Source organism: Hipposideros armiger, unplaced genomic scaffold (genome assembly GCF_001890085.2).
Source record: "Hipposideros armiger isolate ML-2016 unplaced genomic scaffold, ASM189008v1 scaffold_630, whole genome shotgun sequence".
In the NCBI taxonomy this organism is placed as follows: Eukaryota; Metazoa; Chordata; class Mammalia; order Chiroptera; family Hipposideridae; genus Hipposideros; species Hipposideros armiger.
The window spans coordinates 63759-90499 of NW_017731980.1; the positions used below are offsets into that span (position 1 = coordinate 63759).

The window sequence follows — 26741 nt, forward strand, 5'->3', positions numbered from 1 at the left end:
AGTGTGAGCTCTGAGCAACAGGGTTGCCGGTTCAATTCCCGGCCCAAGCCGAGCTGTCAACAGGTGGCAGGACGGCTCAGCTTATATATGTATATATATACACAATGCAGCATTAGAAAACCCAAAGTATAATCTCAAGTTTTCTAATTTCTTATTCCTGTCTAACTGTCTTAATGAAAAGTGTAAAGTGACTTCTTTTACATCTATAACTCAGATTTTTCCTTTACAGGAGACATTAAGAGGCATGCCTGAATAAGAATTTTTTAAAAATCAGAACATGAATGTATGTCTAAAACAACCTTCCCAGGCAAGTTTGGTCAATCCCTCCCTTGACACGCAAACAGCAACCAAGGCTCAACTGAAACAGGAGGGCACACACAACCCACACAAGGGACACACCTGGAGCACTTGGCTTAGGTGACTAGGGAGACTCCGCCACTGGGCCCCACAGAACACCTAGTACATAAGGCCACTCTACTAACACCGGGAGACATAGCTACCCTACCTAATACATAGAAACAAACACAGGGAGGCCACCAAAATGGGGAGACAAAGAAATATTTCCCAAATGAAGAAACAGAGCAACGCTCCTGAAAAAGAACTAAGGAAAATGGAGACAAGGAATTTACCAGATGCAGAGTTCAAAATACTGGTTATAAGAATGCTTAATGATCTCAGGGAAAACTACAAAGAGATAGGGAACACAAAAATGGAGATAGAAAACCTAAAAATAAGTACCAGTCAAAAATGAAGTATATAATAAGTGAAATAAAGAGTACATTAGAGGGAATCAACAGTAGATTAGATGAAGCAGAGGATCAAATCAGCAATTTGGACGATAAAGTGGCAAAAAACACCCAAACAGAAGGGAAAACAGAAAAAAAGAATCCAAAGAAATGAGGATAGTTTAAAGGGCCGCTAGGACAACATCAAGCATACCAGCATTCACATCACAGGGGTACCAGAAGGAGAAGAGAGACAGAAAGAGATTGAATACCTATTTGATGAAATAATGACTGAAAACTTCCCTAACCTGGCAAAGGAATTAGACATACAAATCCAGGGACTGCAGGAAGTCGCAAACAAGATGAACCCAAAGAGGCCCACACGAAGACACATCATAATTAAAATGCTAAAGGTTAAAGACAAAGTGAGAATCTTAAAAGCAGCAAGAGAAAAGCAGTGAGTTACCTACAAGGGACTCCCCATAAGACTGCCAGCTGATTTCTCAACAGAAACTTTGCAGGCCAGAAGGGATTGGCAGAAAATACTCAAAGTGATGAAAAGCATGGATCAAAAACCAAGATGACTCTACCCAGCAAAGCTATCTTTTAGAATCGAAGGACAGATAAAGAGTTTTCCAGAGAAGAAAAAGCTAAAGGAGTTCCTCACCACCAAACCAGTATTACAAGGAATTTAGAGGGACTTAAGACCCCCACCCCCCCAAAAAAGATAAAAATATGAATAATAAAATGGCAATAACTGCATATCTATCAACAATTACTTTAAATGTAAATGGATTAAATGCTGTAATCAAAAGACATACCGTGGCTGAATGGATAAGAAAACAAGACTCTTAAATGCTGCTTATAAGAGATATACTTCAGATTGAAAGGTACACACAAACTGAACATAATGAGATGGAAAAATATATTCACGAAAATGGAAATGAATTTTTAAAAAGCTGGGGTAGCAATAATTTTACCATACAAAGTAGACTAAAATCAAGGCTATAACAAGAGACAAAAAAGGATCCAGTAATCCCACTTAAAAGTATTTATCCATAGAAACCCAAAACACTACTTCGAAGGAACATGTGCATCTGTGTGTTCACTGAAGCATTATTTACAACAGACAAGATACAGAAGCATCCTAAGTGTCCATCAATGAATGAATGGATAAAGAAGTGGTACATATACAAGGCCGGACAATTAAGTTTGCAAACTTGTTGCAACTATGTTGCTTACCTGTTTTTGATATCAGAGAGATTATTCATTATGAATTTGTACCAACTGGATAAACAGTTAACCAAGTTTACAATTTGGAAGTGCTGAAAAAGCTGCATGAAAAATTTAGATGACCTGAACTTTTCGCCAACAATTTATGGCTTTTGAATCACGACAATGCACAAGCTCACATGGCACTGTCTGTGAGGGAGTTTTTAGGTGGTAAACAAATAACTGTATTGAAACACCTACTCACCTGATCTGGCCTCCAATGATTTCTTTCTTTACCCAAAGGTAAAGGAAATATTGAAAGGAAGACATTTTGATGACATTCAGGACATCAAGGGTAATACAACTACAGCTCTGATGGCCATTCCAGAAAAAGAGTTCCAAAACTGCTTTGAAGGGTGGACTAGGCACTGGTGTCAATGCATAGCTTCCCAAGGGGAGTACTTTGAAGGTGATCATAGTGATATTCAGCAGTGAGGTATGTAGCACTTTTTCTAGGATGAGTTTGTGAACCTAATTGTCCGACCTTGTATACAATGGACTATTATTCAGCCATAAAAAGAATGAAATCTTGCCATCTGCAATAACATGGATGAACCTAGAGAGTACTGTGCTGAGTAGAGTGAGTCAAGAGAAAGAAAAATGCTACATGATTTCACATATATGTGGAATCTAAAGAACAAAATAAACAAACAAAACAGAAACAAACTCACAGATTTAGGGAACATTTTCATGGCTGCCAGCTGGGAGGAGGATTGGGGGGCTAGGTGAAAAATGTGAAGGGATTACAAAGTACAAATTGGTTGTTACGAAACAGTCTTGGGGATGTAAAGTATAGCATAGGGAATATAGTGAATAATATTGTAATAACTATATATGGTGTCAGATGGGTACTAGATTTATCAGGGTGATCACCTTGTAAGTTATATAAATGTCTTATCATTATGTTGTACACCTGAAACTGATATAATATTGCATGTGAACTATAATTCAAAAATAAAAACAATATTAAAAATAAACTCAATTTCATTTATTTATAATTATTTGACAAAATAAATAAATGCTATCCTGAAGCACCTGAGATAAAACTACGAAATACAAACTCAAATTTAAAAGGCTCACAATATATGCTTTAGGTGATAAAAATCACAACTTTTAATTTAGCTATTTAATGCAGGTTTTTTTCCCACTATGAATAAAAAAAAGCTTGTCCTTAAGACTATTCATAGTCTTGATGGTTATCTTTAAAGAAACTGAGCAAATAGTATTATCTTGGGAGAAAACATTACATTTAAATAATTTAGGAAAGATTGCCAGGTAGGTAGGTAGCATGAACAGATTTTTAAAAATTAAAATCTTATAAATTAAATTTATGGAAGCTGTATTCCTCTTCATGGGGCATTGTACTCCTCAAAGCAACTAGAACAGCCCAGACTGGGGCTTATGAAGCAAATCAGGGTTTGACAACATTATTGCCTTGTGGACACTTCATTCAATCCTGAGCCTTTGTAGCAAGGTGTTGCTCTTCATGTTATAATGGAAAGACTGTTGTATGTGGAATCAGAAGACATAAATTAGTTCCTGGGCTCTGCTATTTCCTAGCAGTGTGTCCATTAGCAAGTTTATTTAATCTTTCTGAGCCTCAGTTTCCTCATTTAAAAATAGTGATAAATAATACCTCCTTCCCCAGGGTCTCATGAAGATTAAAGATGGCATATGTGAAGGCACATTGTAAACTATAAAGTATTATACAGCAACTGCAAATCCTTAATAAAAGAAAATAGGGAATAAATGAATGCCTAAGTAATTGTGAGAGGCTATATAAGGCATAAGTTCTAAGAACCTTTTAATTGGGATATATATGAAGAGTTCTCATTTGCCCTATAATTATTGAATACAGAGTATAATATATCTCCTTAATATATAAAAATTATAACCCTTAGTGAAAGTTATTTAAGAAGGATAAGCCTAAAGAAAACCTGTCAGCCACTTTTACCCATGACCCAATTTGGCTCCTTCACAAGGCCAGTTTCTAAACATAACTTGAAGAGCAGCCAGGATATATTAAAAAAATACAAATTTTACATTAAATATTTCAGGACCACTTTAAAAAACAGCCAACAGCTTGTTAATATTTTTTTATTAAATTTATTGAGGTGACAATGGTTAGTTAGTAAAATTATATAGGTTTCAAGCATACATTGTTTTTATCAAGTGTACATTTCTGTAATACATCATCTGTATATCACATTGTGTGCTCACCACCCAGAGTCAGTCCTCCTTCCATCAGCACATATTTGTACACTTGTTAATATTGTCACATGACTCGTAATTTGTATAAACTAAAGGTGAAGAGGTAAAAAAAAAAGTTACTACTTGCTGAACAAAAAGGTTTAACCTCAAGTTCAGTCTGTGATTGACAGGCAAAAAGAAAGTCTGACTTCTCTCCTCTGTCTTCGAACAAAAGTGAAATTTACTTACATGGAAAAGCAGACTTACACAGAGAGAGAGAGAGAGACAGAGACAGCTGATATTAAAAAACCAGAAATATATTTCCCTCCATTTAAATTTACCAAATGAAATATTAATCAACAGTAAGAGCTCCCAGGGTCTCTGCATTTTTCTGAATTCTCCCATCTGCAAAGCACTTTGATCTCTCCCTAGTCCCTAGGCCTGCCTCCTCTATAAAGAGAAAAGCAGCAGGAAAAAAGCAAACCTTCTCTCCCTAAACATCAGAAACACAGGAAAACAGATTTTCAAATAAGGGAATAAAACAAAAGCAAACAAAACCTTGTTTGTTTTTTCATAAAAGGATATGGTGTACAACTGGGTCTGAATTCAGGGCGTCACCCATAGAGGAATCTTATGCCTATGAAGTCATCCCTAATTACAGAGTTTGCCTAACAATACGGCGATTATGAAACCACTCCACTGGCTCATTTAACTACAGTTAAACCCCAAACACAAATCTTTGTTGAGAAAGGTGTACTTGCAAATAACTACCTGAAACTATTACTCAAATTCTGAAAGGTATTTGACAAAGATGAGGAGGGGTGCCTGTTTTCATCTCCTAGGTCGATTCACTTTAGGAATGCAGCGGACTGAATAATCTATTTACTAATCTGTGTCATTCAGTACCACATGGGCCAGGAGGTAGGGTACACATTGGGAAACTCTTCCATGGATAATCAAGAGTTGATAATGAACTTTATATTTTTTTTTCTTGAAATTGCAAGGCATCTAAAAGAAAATAGCATGGTACATTCACCATAGACTATCCCAGCCACTAGTATGCCAGCTAAACAAAACTGTGAAAGCAAGGCCTAAATCGGAGATGTGGCAACACATACTTAAACTCGTATCATGAAGACAGCAACAAAGAGTGGACAAAACATGGAAGAATACATTATTTTACTATAAATTTTAAAAACCTACCACTGTCACTGCTATGTGTGAACAACTCAACAGTGGTCAACAAAAAAGGTATTTATCCTCTTCCTCCATCCCAAACAGGCAGGGCTTTGGAACACCCACACTTCACATACCTACCTCTACCAACAGAAACCACCACCCTGCCTCCTCCCTAGTTAAGCAAGTCAACAGCACTAGTCTCCAGGTCAGATAGGCGTCAACACTCAGTGAGCTACAGCTCAACTTACTCTTACTATGCTTTTTCAAGCTCCAGTCCCATGTTTCCAAATCACTTTAGAAGATTTCAACTTGAATGTCTACCATATTCACCCACTCATTCATTTATAGTCAAGTCTTAATTGAAGGCTTAGTATGTACTCGGTAGTGTTGGGTGCTGCCGATATAAAGAATTAGGACTCAAAGTGCCCTTTTCTCAAAGAGCTTCCTGCTAGTGGGAGAAACAGATGGAAAAACCAACATATAACTTTAGTGCTATCGTGCTATTATAGTCATATTTACTGAGTGGTGGGCATCAGGAAAGGTTTTCCAGAGAAGGTAACTTCTGAACTTTATCTTAGAACGTAAGTAGGAATTGCTCAGACAGACATCACTTGTAAGGGAATTTTAGGCACAGAGACATAAAGAGAAAATGCTATTCTGGAGTTGGAGAAAGACAGTGTGGTTGGAGCATTGTGCCTAGGGTTTGTGACAGAAACAATTGGAACGGAAGGTCAGGTCCAATTTAGAAGGGTTACAGTCAAAATCTGGACTTGATCCTCTGGCCAAGAAAGAAGGAAGGTCACTGAGGATTCCAGTTGGGAAAATCTGAGTGTCTACAACTGAACTTATTCCCACATTATTTTCCTGCTTTTCAACTATCTCTCCTGCCAAATCAGGTCTCCCTTTCAACTTACCCACTCTCCTCAGTCTCCAGGCTTACAAATTTGAGGCTGAAGTTTGGCCACAAGAAACAAAGGGAGTGTGGAGTAAATCACTAAGCATTCTGGATTCTTTCATCATACCTTTTATCACCTCATGTCTGGCCTATTCCAAAAGCCTTTTAGCGGATCTATCCACAGTCTTGTCTCCCCCTCAAATGTAATCTTAACACTAACTTCTTGAAGAGCAGATCTATGATATATCCCATGCAAAAGAAAGCCCCAACTTTTAAGCACAATATTCAAAGCCCTACACTTTTCTGTATTGACATGCCTATCTTTCCAATGTTACTTCCCATTATATGCACTGCACCCTTGAATCATACTTCTATAGATACCCCATTCCCTATAGTCAATAATATTGTAATAACTATGCATAGTGCCAGGTGGGTGCTAGACTAATTGGGGGATCCCTTCATAAATTATGTAAATATCTAACCACTATACTGTACACCTGAAACTAATATTGAATGCCAACTGAAATTGAAAACAAACCAGAAGCTGAATACAGCCGATTAATGCTTAATGTTATAACTTGTATTTATCCTTTTCTCCCTCAACCTGTCTTTTCTACTTAATGAAGTTCTTTGTTTTCTCTCATCGCAACTATTATTTCTGTTAAATACTTTGAGCTGTTCTATTTAAATACAATCAGAAGGAAACTTTTTCTACCAGCCTAATATTGTTTCATAATTAAACCTATTTAACTAAAAAACAAAGGAATAAAAGATACACCATTCCCAAAGCAGGCCATGTGTTTTCTCACCTTCAGTCCTTCTCCTCTGTGGAATGCTGTTCATTCATCTCCTATCTATTCTTCAAGAGCACCTTTAAGGAAGTCTCTTCAGCTTGTCCCCACCTGAGATAAAAATTCCATCTTCCCAGTACTCTCACAGAACTGTGTGTTTTCTTCTATCACAGCCAATGTTGGATTCTTTCAGACTGCTCCAATTTTAAATATCTTGTTTTACTCTCAGATCATATGTACCAGTTTTTGAATGGGGAAAATAGTCACTATCATGGATAGCATTTAATACTATATGCAAAGTTCTTTGATGGAAGGCACCATATCCAATTCATCCTCATATTCCCAGCCCCATCACAGTGTATACAGAGTAGGTAATAATAATAACACAATAACATATCATTGTAAGTTTATATTATAGCAGCTAACATTTAAGGAGGACTTATTTACATGGACTATACTAAATACTCCATATACATTATGCCAGTTACTTCTCAGAAAACCTCTATGAACCAGGTGCTATTGTTATCCCCATTTTAAAGAAGAGCAAACAGGCTTACAGAATTTGAATAACTTGCATAAAGTCACATAAAAAGAGGTACAGCCAGGTCTCAAAGCCAGGTCTGCCTGACACCAAAGTCAGTCGTCTCAATCATTAATGCTATATAGACTCCTCAGCAAAGACTTACTGAATGAATTTATTTCCCCAACAAGATTATAAGTTTGCTAGAGTAGAAATACAGCTCACTCATCTCTGTATTCACTATAGCATTTGGTATAATGCATGGACACAGTGCAGTCTCAATAAATGTCTTTTGAATTAAAAATAATCTACAACTAGTACCTACAACCATTTTGATCACGGTCAGTTCCTTTTCAGGAAGCTATAATTGCTTATGCCTAAACATTATCTAATCTCTGCGTGATTTTCAAAGGTCCTCTAAAGTGGTCTTACTAGTCACATCTAACCGGTTTTACCTTTCAACAACACTCAGAATTAGCTTTTTGATCACAACCATCTTCCTGAACATGACCTATTCACTCCTGTATTTTATCCTGCCCCTCCATCTTTCCCTCTCTCTAGTAAGAGCCCCCTCTCTCTGAATCCACCTCTCACACTTCTAATGCCCTCCTCTTTAATTTTCTTCTTTCCCTATCCAAATTCTGTCCACCCTTCAAGGTTCAGCAGAAACCTCATCCTCTCCCAAACCATGTTTCCCAATGACTCCACCCCTTGCTCTTTCCCTTCAACTCCCATAGCATTTAAAATCTTGCAACAAAATTTAGCAATTTAATTATAGACTTCTGCCTATAGTTCTATAAGTGGATGTGAGGACAGTGCAGCTGGGACATCTACCATCCTACTTGATTCAATTCATCTGCCTCCTCCACACAGATACTCAAACTTGGTCAAAGAGAATAATCTTCCCCATAAAAGAGAACCATACTTTTATCAACAACTCACACATACTTGTTTAACTACTTGTTCTGCAAGTGCTATTTCAAGATTGTTTGTTTCTCAAGAACAGAGTCTAAACTTCATCTTCTCCTGTACTCCCACAATAATCCAGCACTAGATGCTGGAAACAGAGGCATGGCTCAAAAAATATTGCAACTGCCTTCCATGTTTCAGGGTAGGGATAATTCCTAGCGTGTCCAATAGCCAATGGTGACTGAAATTTCATTAGGGAAGAAAACAAGAGCTTAGGGTAGTTAAGGGACTTTACCCAGGACACAGAGCTGTTAGGCAAATGTAAAATTAAAATAGTGTGTGTGAAAGAAGATTATTAACCACTCTTACCATAAAAACAAAAACAAAGAGGCTACACACTGCCTTGTTGAAAGAAGGCTCATGCCTCTTATAGCCTATGGAAGATTATTTAAAAGCTCCTAATAAATATGATCATGACACTGACAAATATGAATGGTTGCCAGAAAATGTAGACAGTGATCCCGCTAGCTAACACTAACTTGTTTTCATTACTCAAAGGATAAGGGATTCACTTAATCCTTGAACTGAAATCACCAAAACTAATAGTGTGAAAATATAGAATACAGGCAACAGGTTCAGTAAAGACAATATATAGAGTAAGTTCTAAAAGTTACAGTCTTCAAAATGTTGTTAAATGGGTACTGACATAAAACAGGCTATCCTTTTAAAAAATAAGGACACAAATGCTTACCTTCTCTCGTGGCACATTCATTCCTAAATGATGAAGCTTCTGCTTCATTGTATTTAATATTGCTTAATTTCAGTCTCTTAAATGCTAAGTACCGTGAATAACCAGTCCAATTGTATCAGTACTAATAACTTAGTCTTAGTATAAACATAACCAAACACTCAAGTATCTATGTGATTTACGTTTTATTTTAGGAATTTTTTCATGGATATGCCATCGCTATGCTACCCATAGTTTAATGATCAGTTTGTAACGTTACAACTGATTTTTCCCAAGGAGCAAGTGCTTGAAGTTTTGTTTGTTTCCTTCTAGAAAACTTTAATGGAATCTTGGTAAAGGAGTAATTGTTATAGCTTAAGAGGTTATATGCATCTTTCTCAGTTTAATGATTTGTTACTCTGAAGGTCAAAACAAGTGAGTCAAGCTCTAAATGCCCTCACACGGGTCACAGGTTCCCAGTCCTGAAAGTTTAGGAAAGGTTAAAGCAGAGGGAAGAAACAGCAAAAGATTTTACTATTCATTATTTTAGTGGCTCGGCATTACAAAAATTCCTTATTATAGTCAATGTGGAGAGCAAACTTCTCTGACAGTAATATCCAACATGTACAGCATACTTTACTTAGTAAGGTTGTTTTTCAAGCCTAGATCTTCTGGTAATTCTACTTGACATTTCAGCTGCAAATTGCTAAAACTAAACAGGGGACATCACTAGATAAAGCCAAATGAAACTGATAGTATTTTCCCATGAGGTACTGTTATGTATGCTGTTAGGTTATTCGGGACTACAGAATAAAGCAACTGGCTGATGAGACATAAATCTGGATATACAGAGGGTGCCAAAAACATGTATACACATTTTAAGGAAGGAAAAAACTATATTAAAATTGTAATACTCAATATATACCAATAACAAAAGATGAATATGTCATGTGTATACATATTTTTGGCACCCCTGGTATTTAGCAACCATGCTTCTACAACTCATTTAGATTAAAATAATATGAACAAAAAAACATAACATTTCAGGTAACATTAGTATACCATTTCAGAGACCTGTGTGAATGGACCTGAAAAACCTTACCTACTATTTCCATGATAAAATGTTTCAAATTCCTTGGGCCGGCTGAGTGGCTCAGTTGGTTAAGAGCTCGCTCAAGAGTGCGAGCTCTGAGTAACAGCGGTTCGATGCCCGGCCTGAGCTGAGCAGCCGCTGATACTCAGCTAAAAATAAATAAATAAATAAATAAAAATGTTTCAAATTCCAAATCAATTGAAAAATAAACTTTGGAAGGCTCTATTAGTGACTGAAGTTGGCTAATTCTACCCTTTATCCAACCCCAAGAGCAGCCTATCTATCATTGCAGTTTTGCCCTGAATTCATCTAAAAACTTTAAGGAGAGTTAAACATTAGCTTCCTATTTAATATGAAGAAGAGATTGCTATCTCCTGCAGGTATGCTGCCTGAGAGAAGTATGAAGGGTTATAAAACAGGGCAGGGGAACAGAGATATCTGGTATTTGCAAAGTCATGCATGGGGGACTGCGCAGTGAAGCTAAACTATCTTAGCCTTCTTCCTACTTCTCTAGTACCTACAACTAAGCCATCTCAAATTTCCTGTTTGTTTAAAAGGAGATGCACCACAGAGTCATAGGTGCTCATCAGTAACTCCCCTCCCCCAATCCCTGTAGCTCCTTTCAATGTGAAGACCATCTACTTCTCTATCTCCTCCCCTAGTTCTTGAGCTCCTTGAAAGTAGGATCTGTACTGTACTTGACTTTGTATCTTGGTTCACAATATGTACCTACTAAATGTTTGCTGAATAAACTCTGATGGAAGCAAGTAGGGAAAGTGAACAGATTTAAACATAACGCAGGCTAAACAGGTTTTTAAAATGCATACTCTATTAGAGAAAGCTGTGAACAAAACAGTCAAGACATAATAATGTGCCCACATTCTTCACATGCAGTCGGCCTGTTAGCATGTTTTAACTATCAACTCTTGTTTAATACTTCAAGATACTACAAAACTCTTCAAGATGTTGGCAACCTGTCTTTTGAATATAGCTGAAAGTCAAACAGAAAGTGTTTGTTTTTTTCCCCCAGAAACAGTTTTTACTTGCAACTGTTTTGGCGATCAAACAAGCAGCATATTTCACCTTCACAATAATACACATCATGTACAAATCATGTTTTGTCAAACCTGCAATTTATAGATACAAGTAACCTTTAGAAATAAATGTAAATTGCCCCAAAGTAAAGCTACACTTACATTTTTTTATTATGAAAAATTTTAACATATACAAAGGTAAGAGAAAACAGTACAACAAACACCCATAAACCTATCATCCAGATTCTACATTTATCAGGATTTTTCCACAATTGCTTCCTGTCCCCCTCTTCTTCCCATCCCTTCCCCGCTCCTTTGAATTATTTTAAAGCTAACTGCAGACATCCCAGGATTTCATTTTCTGGAAATATCTTCATTCTATTTTAGAATCTAGCGAGATTCTAACTGATCTTTTTTTCAAGCACTGATACCTATGAGTCACTTAAATCCAAAGGAGTGCCCAATCCTGTGTCATTTCCTGGAAAAATATCAAATACCTCCATTTTGAGTAAAAGTTTCTCTTTTCCTTTTTTGGTACTTATTAACTATTTAAAAATAACAACGTCCCAATAATAGAAATATTCAATTCAATTTAATCAGATTGAAAACATTCTTTTAAATCCTTGCCAGACAGGAATTTTGTAGATATTTAATGTACATCTTAATTATACCCTAAAAGCCCCTTTGCTTGTGATGAAGAACACTATATCAAACCCAAAGACACAACAAAATGACACTATTCCTTCCCCCATCTTTACAAAGCTAAGGTGTATTAAGTGCTTGGATTGAAATAGTGCACTCCCCTTTTAAAAGGCCTTCTAATGCCTTCCATATTTCCTAAGAAAACCTCGACTTTTCAAAAATATCTGAATAATTTCTGAAAACATTTATCTGCTGCTAATGAAATTAATTAACCTTCACACCTGATGAGTATTTCCATTCTCCTTTCTTTAGAAAATTAACATTGAGTCTAAGGGTAACACACACACACACACACACACACACACACACACCCACAAGGCAAGATTAGACTAGTTAACATGCTTCAACTCCAACCAAATATTATGATGTATGAGTACAACTCAGGAATCACTAAAGATACAATTTTAGCTTAGACTTTGAGCTAAGTTGAGAGCTTATCTATTAGCCACTGAAAGCACCCCTTGTAGTGTTACATACCCTGTTTATATGTTCTCAAATACAGTACTTGTTCATTGAAAACTAGGTTATTTTGTTTCACACTTCACTTTTTACTTCATACAGGTATATGAAAGACAACCACTCTGAGAGGTTACCTTTAACTTGGGGTCGGGATTTATATAACTAGCTATATTGAAACAAGGAGAAATAAAACTTATAGGATCACCATGTGAAGGAATACCTTGGTGAGTTTGTGAGCACCAAAAATCAGTATCACTACCATGTTATAAAATATCACCACTAACATTTCATCAACAATAATTTTCATTTATTTTGTAAAACATAAATAAACACTAGGACACCTGTTTGTCATAAGTCATTTTGTAAGTGTAGAATACCAATCTATCATCAGGACATGTTGTCATGACAGCTAGCTCATCTTCTATTTCATTGAATATTGAAAAACTATTTAACAGGGACCAAAGGCTTTTGAAATCCCACCCCATCCCCCAAAACATATAGTAACAGTTTCTGTCATTTAAACCTTTGGCCATCTAACTTGATAGATACGGCTATACAATTAAGATTTCGAAACCAATTTAAAAAAAATGTACAAAGTCCCTAAAACACTCACAAAATAAAGAAAAGACAGAAGATATAGAGAACAGCTTAGATTCTAAACTTCAAATTTTTCTCTTAAATTTGATTCTACTTGAATAAGTAAGATTCAGAGTGTCTCCAAATGTTTAACTACCCAAATATACCTAAGAATTTCAACTTTTTAAAAGTAAATTTCTGCTTAAGTATTCAGTAATCTAAAAGGTAGAGCCTAATAAAATAATATTAAAATAGTTACCCTTCTGCAAAGGTGAGAGCAAACCTGTTTCTTTCTCGGCAGCACTAATAGAAGGAACCTCCCACGCCCAGAGCACCAATCTGGAAATCCAACATTCTTCTTACAGTTGCAACTTTAGAGAGCAAGTCATAACACTTCCTGCTAGAAAAAGGGAACACCCTGACAAAAGAATGATATATAATAATACGTATGAATCTCCTTCCTGTCGGCCTCACAGTATTTTGCCAAATATTAATAAATTCTAACTTCACAACATTTAGAGAAACGTTAATCTTGTCATTCCAGAGCTACTGAAATCATGCAAGAACACTAGGGAATTTAAAGTTGGTTCAGGTCAAATAGCAACAACCCACATACCTATTTAGAGTTTGAACATTAGCCAAGTAACCTGCTTATTTTAGAACTTATGGAACTAGCTTCTCCCCAGTGCCCAAGTCACTTGTCTATAGTGAAGTGCATTACTTAGAAAGGCAAATTAATTCTCTGACTACTTATGTTCTCTATTATTCGTTTACAACCAAACTTATTCATACCTTCATACAACATTTTCCCTCCATGGGCTAGGCGTTGTAGCATTTACTGTATCTACTATACTTTGTTTTCTGTTGAAATGTAAGCTGTTAATTGTAGGAACTATATTTTCTACCAGCATAGCATATAGGAACTAAGCCAATATTTGCTGAAATGAATTTTCTATTGAGGGGCAGGACTGCAGAGTAGTTAAGAGCTCTGGAGCCACATTGGGTTCAAATCCTGGTTCCCCAATTTTCTAGCTGTGCCTGTCTTTAAGCAAGTTGCTTTAAGCTCTTGTGCTTCTGTTTTCTTATCCAGGAATGATAATAGTGACTACTTTGTACATTGTTGTGATGCTAAAGTGATATAATGTGTTCAAAATTTAGATCATAGCCTGGCACATGGTAAGCATTAGGTGATCACAGCTATTCTTATTATTGAAATTTGCCGTTTAACTTATCTAGGAATTCTAAACAGTCAATTACTAAAGGAAGCAACTGGTTTGTTGTGAGTGCCTTGTATGGGAGAGAACAGAAAATCAATAGGAGTAATGCACTAGGCTCAGGAGGCCATTTTTAATATTGACAATCATTTGAAAGGAAATGGAGGGCAATGGAAGCATCAGGGTCTTAGGAGTCTAACAAATGTGAAGTCTGTGTGACATTGAACAAATTACATAGCTTCTCTGAGCCCCATGTTCATATCTATAACTGAAGCTAATCCACATACTTCACAAGGTTGCTATGATGATTAAATGAGCCGATCTAAGTATATTAGAGCATCTGGCTCCAGCAAGGTGCTCAGTAAGTGGCAGCCATTATTATAATCTGTCCGGGGTATAACATGCATAATAGCATCTGCTCTATCTACCTAATAGGAATGAAAGTGAGAAAACAGCTACTCCAGTCCTTTATCAATAAAATAAAGCAAACACAGTGAAGAACTTCTATGATAATATACTGAATTCTCAGAATAAGGAGGCGACTCACAATGTACTAATTTGTGAAAAAGATTGGAACAGTCCCTTTTATGAGGCAGAGTGTTCTCCTGTCCTCGTCACTTTCATTAGCAGACACTGGATTACATTTTGTCTCCTTAATGGAAGCACTTTATTTCATCAATCACAAAAACCACATAAAATATCAAAAGGCAACACAATCCTGCAGCAGGAGCCAGAGGACATGTTTTTCCATGTCTGCATTGCTGACTCACTCACTACATGAAGCCTCTTCAACTTTCCCAAGTCCCAATTTCACCATTTGTGAAACAAGCATAGCACTATCTCCCTGTGGCCTGTCAAGGGAATACATGACATAGTAAAACTCTCTCACGCACTTTGAGCTACCTGGAAGAAAGGATATACATGTTTGTATTATACATTTTAGAGACAGAGAAAATTGGGGCACAGGCAATTGCCTCAGGTAAGAAGACAGTATCAGTGTTAGACCAGAAATGTTGGGTTTTTCCAGCCTTACTTTCTTTTTTTTTGGCCACACTTGTGTTTCAAACTACTCAGATGGGTCTGTCCCGAGAGCTACTGACTTCTTCAGTGGTAACACTACCTAGAAACGACTTTCTTGACTTTCCTTTTCCTGGTCATCTGGAGTGTGTGTATGTGTGTATATATGCTTTCTAGTTTTCTGAACTCTAAGGCTAATCTTTGCTCAGAGTAAAATCTGTCAATACCATGTCGCTAATTTTGAAGTCTATTCACCATATCATAATAGAATCCATTTAAACTGCAAAACACTGTGGTCAAAGTTCTAGGAATGGATCCTCTCCTCAAAAATGCTATCTTCTGCTTAGTAACTACTAGGACATTTCCTAAAAGAGTTCTATCACATCAGTAATTAAACCAGTTTTAATCTGTGGCCCATTTGTAACCTTTTAAATGTCTCACTCATAATCTGAGGTATGTGTGGGTGTACAGAATTGGGGAAGGAATGTGTTTGTGTATGAGCCTGTGAGTGACTGTGTGTGAAGAGAATTTCTATTTTTACTACAGGTAATGAAAATTGATTTGGGAATAGAAGATGGTGGCAAGGGTTGTGTAATACATTTCACATTTTTATAACCAGGCCACAGAATAAAAACAACTTTCACACTGAATTTCAAATTCATCATGATGAATGCTGAGGAAAGCCAATGGAAACAAACCTATACTTTATCTATACACATAAAGTGCACTCTCTCCCCTTCTCTTTCTGATGCTACAAAAATACATGTTAAAAGTTCACACACATACACCTGTGGAAATGCACACCCCTCAGAGTGGAAAGGAAGAAAAAAGGCACACCCAAAGCTGCATGAGCATTTCATAGACGTATCAGTGTAATATACACTTAGAACACAAGACCGAGACACAGTATTTTTAAAGTCTCTTCCAATTTTTCTTCAAACGTCATGCTCTCCACCACACCCAGTACCTGGATATTCTTTCTACGTGTGGCCTGTACACTGGAGGCCTCTCCCACTGTGCTTAATGACACGCCTCAATAACAATGATGCATTGTCCTTCACTGAAATAGTTTACCAATCTTCATGACTTACAAGTAGAAAGCAAACAAACTAAGGGATAACACCCACAGTGAGAGAAGCATTCAAGCAAAGGAATCTAACATATAACAGGTACCAAATTAACATGCAGGAAATTACTACTGTAATTTTGGACTGTATTAGTAAGTTTAAGAAATGTATAGTAGGAACAGTATTAGGCACACAAACTTCTGGTGCATGGATGTGTCAGTTTTAACAATCAAGTAGATCTGGTTTATATAATCATTTTTTTCATATTTTGGGGGACAATAAATCATAAAATATCTTAATGGCAACTTTCACGGTATGCCTCCCCAATAAGTCTTTATTAGCTCTGTATTTGCATAACAAAGTAATCAAATCTGTTAAAATTTTAGAATAGTACGTCTTATTATATATTATATACCTTGTCCTAATCACTAAAAGAAAACGCTGAAATAAATGGATGGTAGTTTTAAGTACGAGTCCTTAAAAATTTATCAACTGAACTATACATGGGGCAAGGAACTGATTTAAAAGACATCCGTAGTGACTATAGTTAACAATACTAAATTGTATTTGATAGTTGCTGAGAGTAGATCCTAAAACTTCTCCTTACAAGAAAAAAATTATAACTATGTGAGGTAATGGATGTTAAGTATGTTTATTGTGGTGATCATTTCACATATATAAATATCAAATCATGTTTACACCTTAAATTAATACAATGTTATATGTCAAGTATAACTCAATGAAACTGGAAAAAAAAGACATCTGTGTTCTGTTCATAGCTAATAAAATCATACAAAGGAATAGCTCATATGTTGTTTGATTCAAGCACATGAAGAAAATGTGGTCTCCCACCAACATGTTGGTGAAAAGGAAGGATTTTAAGAGCCTTTTTTTAAACAGCAGCTTGACCGGGAGCTGGGCTGCTGTGAGTTGCCGGCGACGGCGTAGGCTGCAGCCCCTGTGGCAGTGGGTTGCCATGGGCTACCGTGTGCAGCCAGCGTGAGCGGCCAGCAGCCGCAGTGAGCGGCCGTCCAGAAGCCAGCGACTGATCTGCCTCGCCCGGGAACAGCCCAACGATGGTGCCAACTTGGGCCAGTGAAGCAACATCCTCCACAACTAGACTGAAGAACAAAAGGACAGCAACTTCTCTGTTCCCCTTCCCCCGATTCCCCAGCGCTGTTCCCATCCCACAATTCCCCAATAAAAATCTTTTTAAAAAAAGAAAAAGAAATTATGGCACCTATACTTGTATACAATGGAGTATTACTCTGTCATAAAAAAGAATGGAATCTTACCATTTGCAACAAGATGGATGGACCCAGAGGGTATTATGCTAACAGAATAAGTTTTTTTTTTTAAATGGGGAATTGGGGGAATGGGAACAGTGCTGGGGAATTGGGGGAAGGGGAACAGACAAGTTGCTGTCGTTTTGTTCTTCAGTCTAGTTGTGGAGGACGTTGCTTCACTGGCCCAAGTTGGCACCATCATTGCGCTCTTCCCGGGCGAGGCAGATCAGTCGCCGGCTTCTGGACGGCCGCTCACTGCGGCTGCTGGCCGCTCACGCTGGCTGCTGGCTACATACAGTAGCACATGGCAACCCACTGCCACAGGGGCTGCAGCCTACGCCGTTGCCGGCGACTCACGGCAGCCCAGTTCCAGGTTGAGCTGTTGTTCAGCATCTTAGCTGTGGAGGGCAGTGTCACTGGCCCTCATATGTGGGATCCGAACTGGGGCCCTCTGGCATCCCAAGCCAGTTCTTAACCATCGCGCCACTCGGCCAGCCCCAGAATAAGTTTTTATTGTGAGTCCTGTGCTGTTGAATTGTGAAAAGAAAATTTAATACATTAATATCAATTCTGAGGGGAACAATATACAGATTATCTACTCCAAAGCACATTTTGCAGAATCAGGTTCATGTCCATGGGACATGAATTTATCAGGAGTGTATTTTAGAAACTTTTAATATATTTCTAAAAGATTTCATTAAAAAAATAGCTAACATCCATCACCATATATTTGATCTCCTTTCCCCCCTTCTACATCCTCCCTTACCCTCTGGTAACCACTGAAGTTTTTTGTTTTGTTTTGTTTTTAAAGTTTTTTTTTTAAGATTTTTATTGGGGAATTGGGGGGATGGGAACAGTGCTGGGGAATTAGGGGAAGGGGAACAGACAATTTGCTGTCGTTTTGTTCTTCAGTCTAGTTGTGGAGGACGTTGCTTCACTGGCCCAAGTTGGCACCATCATTGCGCTCTTCCCGGGCGAGGCAGATCAGTCGCCGGCTTCTGGACGGCCGCTCACTGCGGCTGCTGGCCGCTCACGCTGGCTGCTGGCTACACACGGTAGCACATGGCAACCCACTGCCACAGGGGCTGCAGCCTATGCCGTTGCCGGCGACTCATGGCAGCCCAGTTCCAGGTTGAGCTGTTGTTCAGCATCTTAGCTGTGGAGGGCAGTGTCACTGGCCCTCATATGTGGGATCCGAACCGGGGCCCTCTGGCGTCCCAAGCCAGTTCTTAACCATCGTACCACTCGGCCAGCCCACCACTGAAGTTTTTATTGCCTGTTTCTATGAGTTTTTGTTTCTTCATTTGTTTGCCTTGTTCCTTTGTTGTTTTCAGTTTTACATCCCACATATCAGTGAAGTCATTGGTTCTTAACTTTTTCTGTCTGGCTTATTTTGCTTAGTATGGTAGTCTCAAGATCAATGTATATTGTAGGAAATGGCAGTATTTCATCTTTTCTTATGGCAGAGTAGTATCCCATTGTGTATATGTACCACATCTTTATCCAATCATCTATTGAAGGACACCTTGGTTATTTCCATGTCTTGGCCACTGTAAATAACGCTGCAATGAACTTCAGAGCAGCTAAATCTTTACAGATAAATGTTTTCTGATTTTTGAGGTAGATACCCAAGAGAGGAATTGCTATATTATAGAAATGTACACTTGAAACCTATATAATTTTATTAACCATTGTCACCCCAATAAATTTAATAAAAAAGAAAATAATATAAAAAATATATATAGCTAACATACAGTATATTAGTTTCAGGTGTACATCCTAGTTCTTCAACATTTATATACCTAAAGAAGTTATCACCATGATAAGTCCAGCAACCATCTGACACTGTACCATGCTATCACAATATTACTGACTATATTCCCTAAGCTGTATGTTACATCCCCATGACTTGTTTGTATTATACCTGGAAAGGTGAACCTCTTATTCCCCCTTCAAATTACTCTTTTTAATTTTTCAATTACAGTTGACATTCAATATGTTTCATATTAGCTTCAGATGTGCAGCATTGTGATTAGACATTTATATAATTTATGAAGCAATGGCCCTGACTAGTCTAGTACTTACTTACCTTGCTCTATACATAGTCATTACCATATTATTGACTATATTCTCTATGCTTTATTTTATCCCCACAACTATTTCGTAACTACCAATTTGTACTTCTTAATCCTTTCACTTTATTCACCCTGTCACCCTACACCCTCCCATCTGGCAACCATCAGCTTGTTGCCTGCATCTATGAGTCTATTTCTGTGTTATTTGTTCATTTATTTTCTTCTTTGGATTCCACATGTAAGTGAGATCATATAGTATTTGTCTTTCTGTATTTGACTTATTTCACTTAGCATAATACCTTCCAGGTCCATCCATGTTGTTGCAAATGGTATAATTTCATTCATTTTTTTTTGCCGAGTAATATTCCATTATATATATGTACCACAATTTCTTTATTCAATCGTCTATTGATGGGCATTCAGGTTGCTTCCATATCCTGGCTATTGTAAATAGCACTGCAGTGCACATAGTGGTACATATATCTTTTCGAATTCTTTGGGTAAATACCCAGTAGTGGAATTGCTGGGTCATAAGGTAGTTCTACTTTTAATTTTTTGAGGAATCTCCAAACTGTTTTCCATAGTGGCTGCACCAATTTGCAATCCAACCAACAGTGCACGTGGATTCCCTTTTCTCCACATCCTCCCTAACACTTATTTGTTGATTTATTGATAATCATTCTGAAAGGTGTGAGATGATATCTCATTGTGGTTCTAGTTTGCATTTCTCTGATTCTTAGTGATGTTGAGCATCTTTCCATATGTCCATTGGCCATCTGTTTATCCTCTTTGGAGAAACGTCTTGTGCCCATTTTTTAATTGGGTTGTTAGTTTTTTTGGGGTTAAATTGCTTGAATTCTTTATAAATTTTGGATATTAACACCTTATTAGATGTATCATTGGTGAATATCTTCTCCCATTCAGTAGGTTGCCTTTTCGTTTTGTTGATGGTTTCCTTTGCTGTACAAAAACTTATTAGTTTTACATAGTCCCATTTGTTTACTTTTTCTTTTGTTTCCCTGCCTCAGGTGACATATCAGAAAAAATATTACTATGAGCAATATCAAAAAGTTTACTGCCTATGTTTTCTTCTAGGAGTTTTATGGTTTCAGGTCTTAGAAACTTTTAATATATTTTTTTAAAAAGATTAAGGGCCGGCCGAGTGGCACGTTGGTTAAGAGTTGGCTTGGGATGCCAGCTCTGAGCAGCAGGGCCCCGGTTCGGATCCCACATATGAGGTCCAGTGACACTGCCCTCTACAGCTAAGATGGTGAACAACAGCTCAACCTGGAGCTGAGCTGCCGTGAGTTGCCGGCAATGGCGTAGGCTACAGTGGGGCTGGCCAGCAGCTGGCAGTAGCTTTTGTGAGCTGCCATGAGCCGCCATCCAATGGCAGGCGAGCGACTGCCTCACCGGGGAAGAGTGCAATGATGATACCAACATGGTCCTGTGAAGCAACATCCTCCACAACTAGACTGAAGAACAAAAGGACAGCCTAACTCCCCAATAAAATCTTAAAAGAAAAAAAGATTAAGAAAGGCAATATATTTGTTATAAAACTTCTTAAAAATATCCAGTTCATATGTAACAAATCAGACTTTTCTCTTGATAAACAGTAAGTTTCCTTCTCTGACATAAGCTAGAAGAGGAAGTTAAACTCTATATGAAATGCAGAACTTATTACTGATTAAAAATATTAAAAACTAAGTGCATTATAATATTTGTGGGTAAAATAATATGTGGGTTATTTCAAAGCAAATCCAAATCACAAATAAAAAAGAAGGGGAGAGAAAAGATAAAATAAGAATATCAAATATTGATAATTTTTTTTCAAGTGTACATTTTTTTCAATTTTTTATTAGTTTCAGGTGTACAAAACAATGTAATAGTTAGACATTTACACCCCTGACAAAGTGATAATCCCTCACCCCCAATCTACTACCCCTCTGACATCGTATATAGCTGTTAATACAATACCATTGACTGTCTTCACTATGCTATACTCCACGTCCTGTGACTATATATATACAGAGGATGCCAAAAAAGTGTATACAAGTGGACACTTTGGTCAACATTGCTCAAGCAGTAGTTCGCTGGAATCAGAAGTTTCTGGACGCTGATGGTAATAACTTTGAGCACCTCTTGTAATTGCAGAAGTCAAACGTGAGTTGTATTCATCTTTTGTTATCGGTATACATTGAATATTACAATTTTAATAGAGTTTTCCTTTCGTAAAATGTGTATACATTTTTTGGCACCCTGTGTGTGTGTGTGTGTTTGCGTGTGTGTGTTTGCGTGTGTGTGTTTGCGTGTGTCTGTATAATTATAATTGACATTCAATATTATTCTACTTCATCTTCAGATGTATAGCGTATTGGTCAAATTGTGATCATTTTTGAAGCTGAAGGGGTTCATTATGGTATTTTACTTTGTATGTTTCAAATTTTCCATGAAAATAAGTTTTTAAAAATTCTGTATGCTTATAAGAAAGTATCTGGCATTTTGGAAAGCAAAAATAAAATTTCTGGCTTGTGTTCATTCACTAGACAAACACTGAATGAGCATCCACTCTCTGAAAGGCACTGTACTAGAGATGGCATCAGGAAATATAAAGATTTATGAAACTTGTCTTTCACACCCAAAGGGCTCAGAGGGTATGTGTCCATATATGTAATTAATTCCCTAAAATGGGTATAATGCCTCCACTATGATCAGTCTAAGGGGTACTTATATTATTGCAAAGCATAACTTGAGCCAATTGAATTGCAAATCATTATGCAATTTTAAGAGAAAAGAAAGAAAAAATGGCAAGAAAATACAAAAAGGAAACTTGAAAAATAAGAAATGAGACTCTCTTTGGTTTTCTTCTATAAAAGGAAATGAATAAGAAATGTAAACAAATATGGGTATGACCACATCATTTTTCCACCACAACCCATCATCTTATTTCACTTCAGGACAGGAACCATCATGTCATCTCCTTTGAGTCAGTTCTTGTACTATTCACTCACATAGGCAAAAGTAACTGAGCAGTACATTCATTTTCCATGGTGAATATTAAATACAGTAAGTATTCTGTAATTCTTCAAATGACAGAAGACGATGTTTACAAATGCCATACTTTAATTTCCAGGGCTACTATGTTCTTTCACCACCACCCCCTCCCCAAATTGAGCCCATCCTAAAGAATAAATTCACAAGTTAAACTCATAACTTTCTTCAGATACTTAAGGGGTCTAATTATAACACTGGTAAATGAAAAATGAAAGTGAGAATCAAAAAAATCAAATGTTTGCTTTAATTATCAGCTTCTAGCTCATTGCCATATGTTCCAAACAAATTGTCAATTTTTCCCTATTCAAACTTCAGATAAAATGTGCAAAAGTTCTCAAAACTTATTCAATGAAGATCTTTAAAAGCTGAGTGATAGCATTAAATGATTTTAAATTGCTCTATTGTGTTAATATTTATTAAGCTCTATGAGGGCAACAATTTGTCTGCTTTGTTCACCAATCTATCTCAAGCATCTAGAACAGTGCCTGGCACACAGTAGGCACTCAATAAGTATGTTAAATGAGTATATGATGACATTGCATGCTAAAGGAATTAACTCACTGTTATTTGCTATAGTGGTTTATTACACAATCTAGAGCAAACTTTTAGCTCTTTTAATACAAATCAAATAAACATAAAAGGCATCTAACTCCTGTTCCATTGGGTAACTCTACAAAATAGGATGATTCCTGAGAGTCAATCTTGCCAAACAAATGATAGGTTACATCTTTCTAGTGACACCGAATCCCTGATCATATTTGACAGCTGAAATGGTTTTTTAAAATTCTTCCACTTTTAGAAAATGAAAGCATTTCAGAGAGAAGAAGTGGAATGGAAAGTATAAAGAACTTTGAATTTTATAGTTTCCCCTCAAACTTCCCACACAAAAAAGAAAAATCTAACTCAGCTGTCAAGATATCACTGCTTTACCTTTCTAAACTTTCAAACTTCTTTTTGACCTCATAAGGAATAACCAAACCTTCAAAAGAAAGAGCTGCTTTAGCATTTCCTGCCTGCCTGCCCTAGTCCAAGATTAACCTTGTCAGTTCTTTGGGAGACATATAAAACCCCTTTAAATGACTAATTCAGATGAAGTGGTAACATGAAGCCATAGTTTATAAGATTCTGGTTTCTACTTGTTACCAGGTGTTGCCATCACTTCAAAGTGTTAAATGCATCCATGAAGAGGTTCAGATATGTTTGCATGTGAAATATTTTCTGCTAGTATTATTGGAGCCATGTTCGCAGAGAAAAATTGTTGCCTCACTGTCAAATAAAACGTTCTTAAGATTGCCAATATTTACTTCAAGAACCACCAAGTACTCGCTGTCTGTCTAATTTGTCCATGTAATTCTTGCAAACACATATATACACGTTTAAAACACAATACAAATTAATTCTATTTCACTGAGAGTTTGTCATGAACAGTCTGCTTAAAGGCCTAGCTGAAAAATCTAAATTTGTGTGTGCATACCTTTGGAGTTGTTTTTTTAAGACAAGTAAACAGCCACCAGGCTTTCCATAGTTTAGGATTCCTTTGCCAGGTGTAATTCAACAATTGCACCATTTTCTAATTCTACCCATTCTCCTCTGGTTATGCTAATTTCTTTGGTTATATTGCCATTAAGATTTTATTAGTTTAATTAAAAATTTCTTTTAATCTCCAGAGCACGTTTAATTCAACAACAATGGTTGTTATTTTATACACATAATGGTCATTGTTAAATTTGGCCCAACTCAGAATCCTGAATACAATGTAGATTTATCCTTAAGATTGGCTGCAAAAATACTGTGGTCTCATAATGTGTTATATATCCTTACTATTCAAACGTATGAGAGATGCCCCATAAATTCTATTTATTTTATTTTTGCTGAGATGCCCCAATTGTACTTCTTTGAGGACAGAGTTGAATCCATAAACATAACACTATGCTAGGTCAGACCTCTAGAGATTGAATTATAACTGACCAGTGTTGCTTGCTCAGTATTTTATTTGGCAAACTGATACCTGCTACAGGAGTTCCCCTCCTTATCCACAGGAGATACAATTCCAAGATACCCCCAGTGGATAGTACTGAATTCAATATACACTATGGTTTTTCTTATACATACATACCTATGATAAAGTTTAATTTATAAATTAGGCACAGTAAGAGATTAATAATAACCAATAATAAAATGAAATAAGAATTATGTGAATGTGGTCTACCTCAAAATATCTTATTGTACTGTACTCACCCTTCCTGTCATGATGAGATGATACAGTACCTATGGGGTGAGAAGATATGATGCCTATGTAATAAGATGAAGTGAGGTGAAAGACATAGGCACTGTGACATACCATTAGGCTACTTACTATAAGGTTTACTTGAACACAAACACTGTGATATTGTGGCAGTTGATCTGATAACTGAAATGGCTACTAAGTGACTAATGGACAGGAGCATATATAGTGTGGATATACTGGACAAAGGGATGATTCACCTCTGGCAGGATGGCCCAAGATTTCATCACGCTACTCAGAATGAATTGTTTATTTACGGAATTTTCCATTTAATATTTTCAGACCGTGACTGACCGCAGGTAGCTGAAATCTCGGAAAGTGAAACTGCAGATAAGGGGGGACTATAGCTAATAAAGTCTCATTATAATTAGTTCCGCCGCGAATCAAAGGGCTTCTGTGGCCTTCACTTGCTGAAAATCATAGTTAGCAAAAAGTTATCCACACAAGAGTAGCTTCCTCCCTCTTCTAGTTTATCCCTCTCCCTGGTACTATTATCTCAGAAATTGGCTAAAGCCACTAGCAAGGTTCTTTTGATGGGGTCGACTGGCCCAAGCTCATGGCTCTAAGAATTCACTGCTTTAGAGAATGAGCTTTAAAGTCTCTTGTTAGGCCAAATAAATATAAAAAATACATATAACTTGTATGTGAAGAAAATGGGATATCTGTTTATGATGAGTGCCATTATATTGCTTTCTTCCTTAAATTACACCTTTTTTCCAATCACAGGATACGTGGCTGTACATTTGCTGTAGCTGTGACTATTACCTAAACAAAGTTAGGAGTAGATGGAGAAGAAACAAATCGCTTATACTGGGGTTGCCAAAAAATGTATACACATTTTAAGCAGTGTTATCTGTGTATTGCTTTTTGAAGTTGTGTTGAATTATGGTAGCAATGTGTATTATGATGTTCGCTCAAAAGATGGCATTAATCAAATGAATGCTAGCATCACCATGTGACAGGAAGGTCAGTCAAAGAAAATGGTGGAAGCACGGTTGTTGTTCAAAGAGCACAAGACCATTTTGAAGTGGTATTTGAAATTCGAAAATGTTATGGAAGTACAACAACAATGGAGGTGTGAGTACGCAACAGAACCTCCAACACACCTAACAATTGCACGCATTTGTGATAAGTTTGAGATGCATGGTACTGTGTGTGATGTGCACAAGGGAAGATCCGGGAGGCCTAGCACAGCAAGTCCTGCTTCTTTCGCTATGGTGTTGGAACAATTTACGAGGATGGTAACCACTTTGAGCACCTCTTGTAATTGCACAAGTCAAACATGACTTGTATTCATCTTTTGTTATCGGTATATATTGAGTATTACAATTTTAATAGTTTTCTCCTTTCTCAAAATATGTATACATAGGCCGGCCAAGTGGCACGTTGGTTAAGAGTTGCCTTGGGATGCTGGCTTTGAGCGGCAGGGCCCCGGTTCAAATTCCACATGAGGGCCAGTGACAATGCCCTCTATAGCTAAGATGGTGAACAACAGGTTGACCTGGAGCTGGGCTGCTGTGAGTCACCAGCGATGGCGTAGGGGCTACTGTAAGCTACCGTGAGTGGCCGGCAGCCAGCATGAGCTGCCAAGAGTCGCTGTGAGCGGCCGGCGACCGAATGCCTCACCCGGGAAGAGCGCAATGATAATACCAACATGGGCCAGTGAAGCAAC

At 37.2% G+C, this 26741-nt stretch overlaps 1 protein-coding gene across 4 annotated transcripts in view; it reads right to left on the reverse strand.

Annotated features, from left to right (window-relative positions):
* PLS3 (plastin 3) overlaps positions 1-26741 on the reverse strand; it is a 91124-nt gene that overhangs the window by 44889 nt on the left and 19494 nt on the right. Inside the window, exon 1 of one of the 4 annotated variants that reach the window (XM_019625486.1) lies at positions 13332-13437. The exons of the other annotated variants lie outside the window; for them this stretch is intronic. The gene's annotated coding sequence lies outside the window, so the exon portion shown is untranslated. Of the gene's footprint in view, positions 1-13331; positions 13438-26741 lie in introns of those variants that run through there. 4 annotated transcript variants of the gene reach the window in all.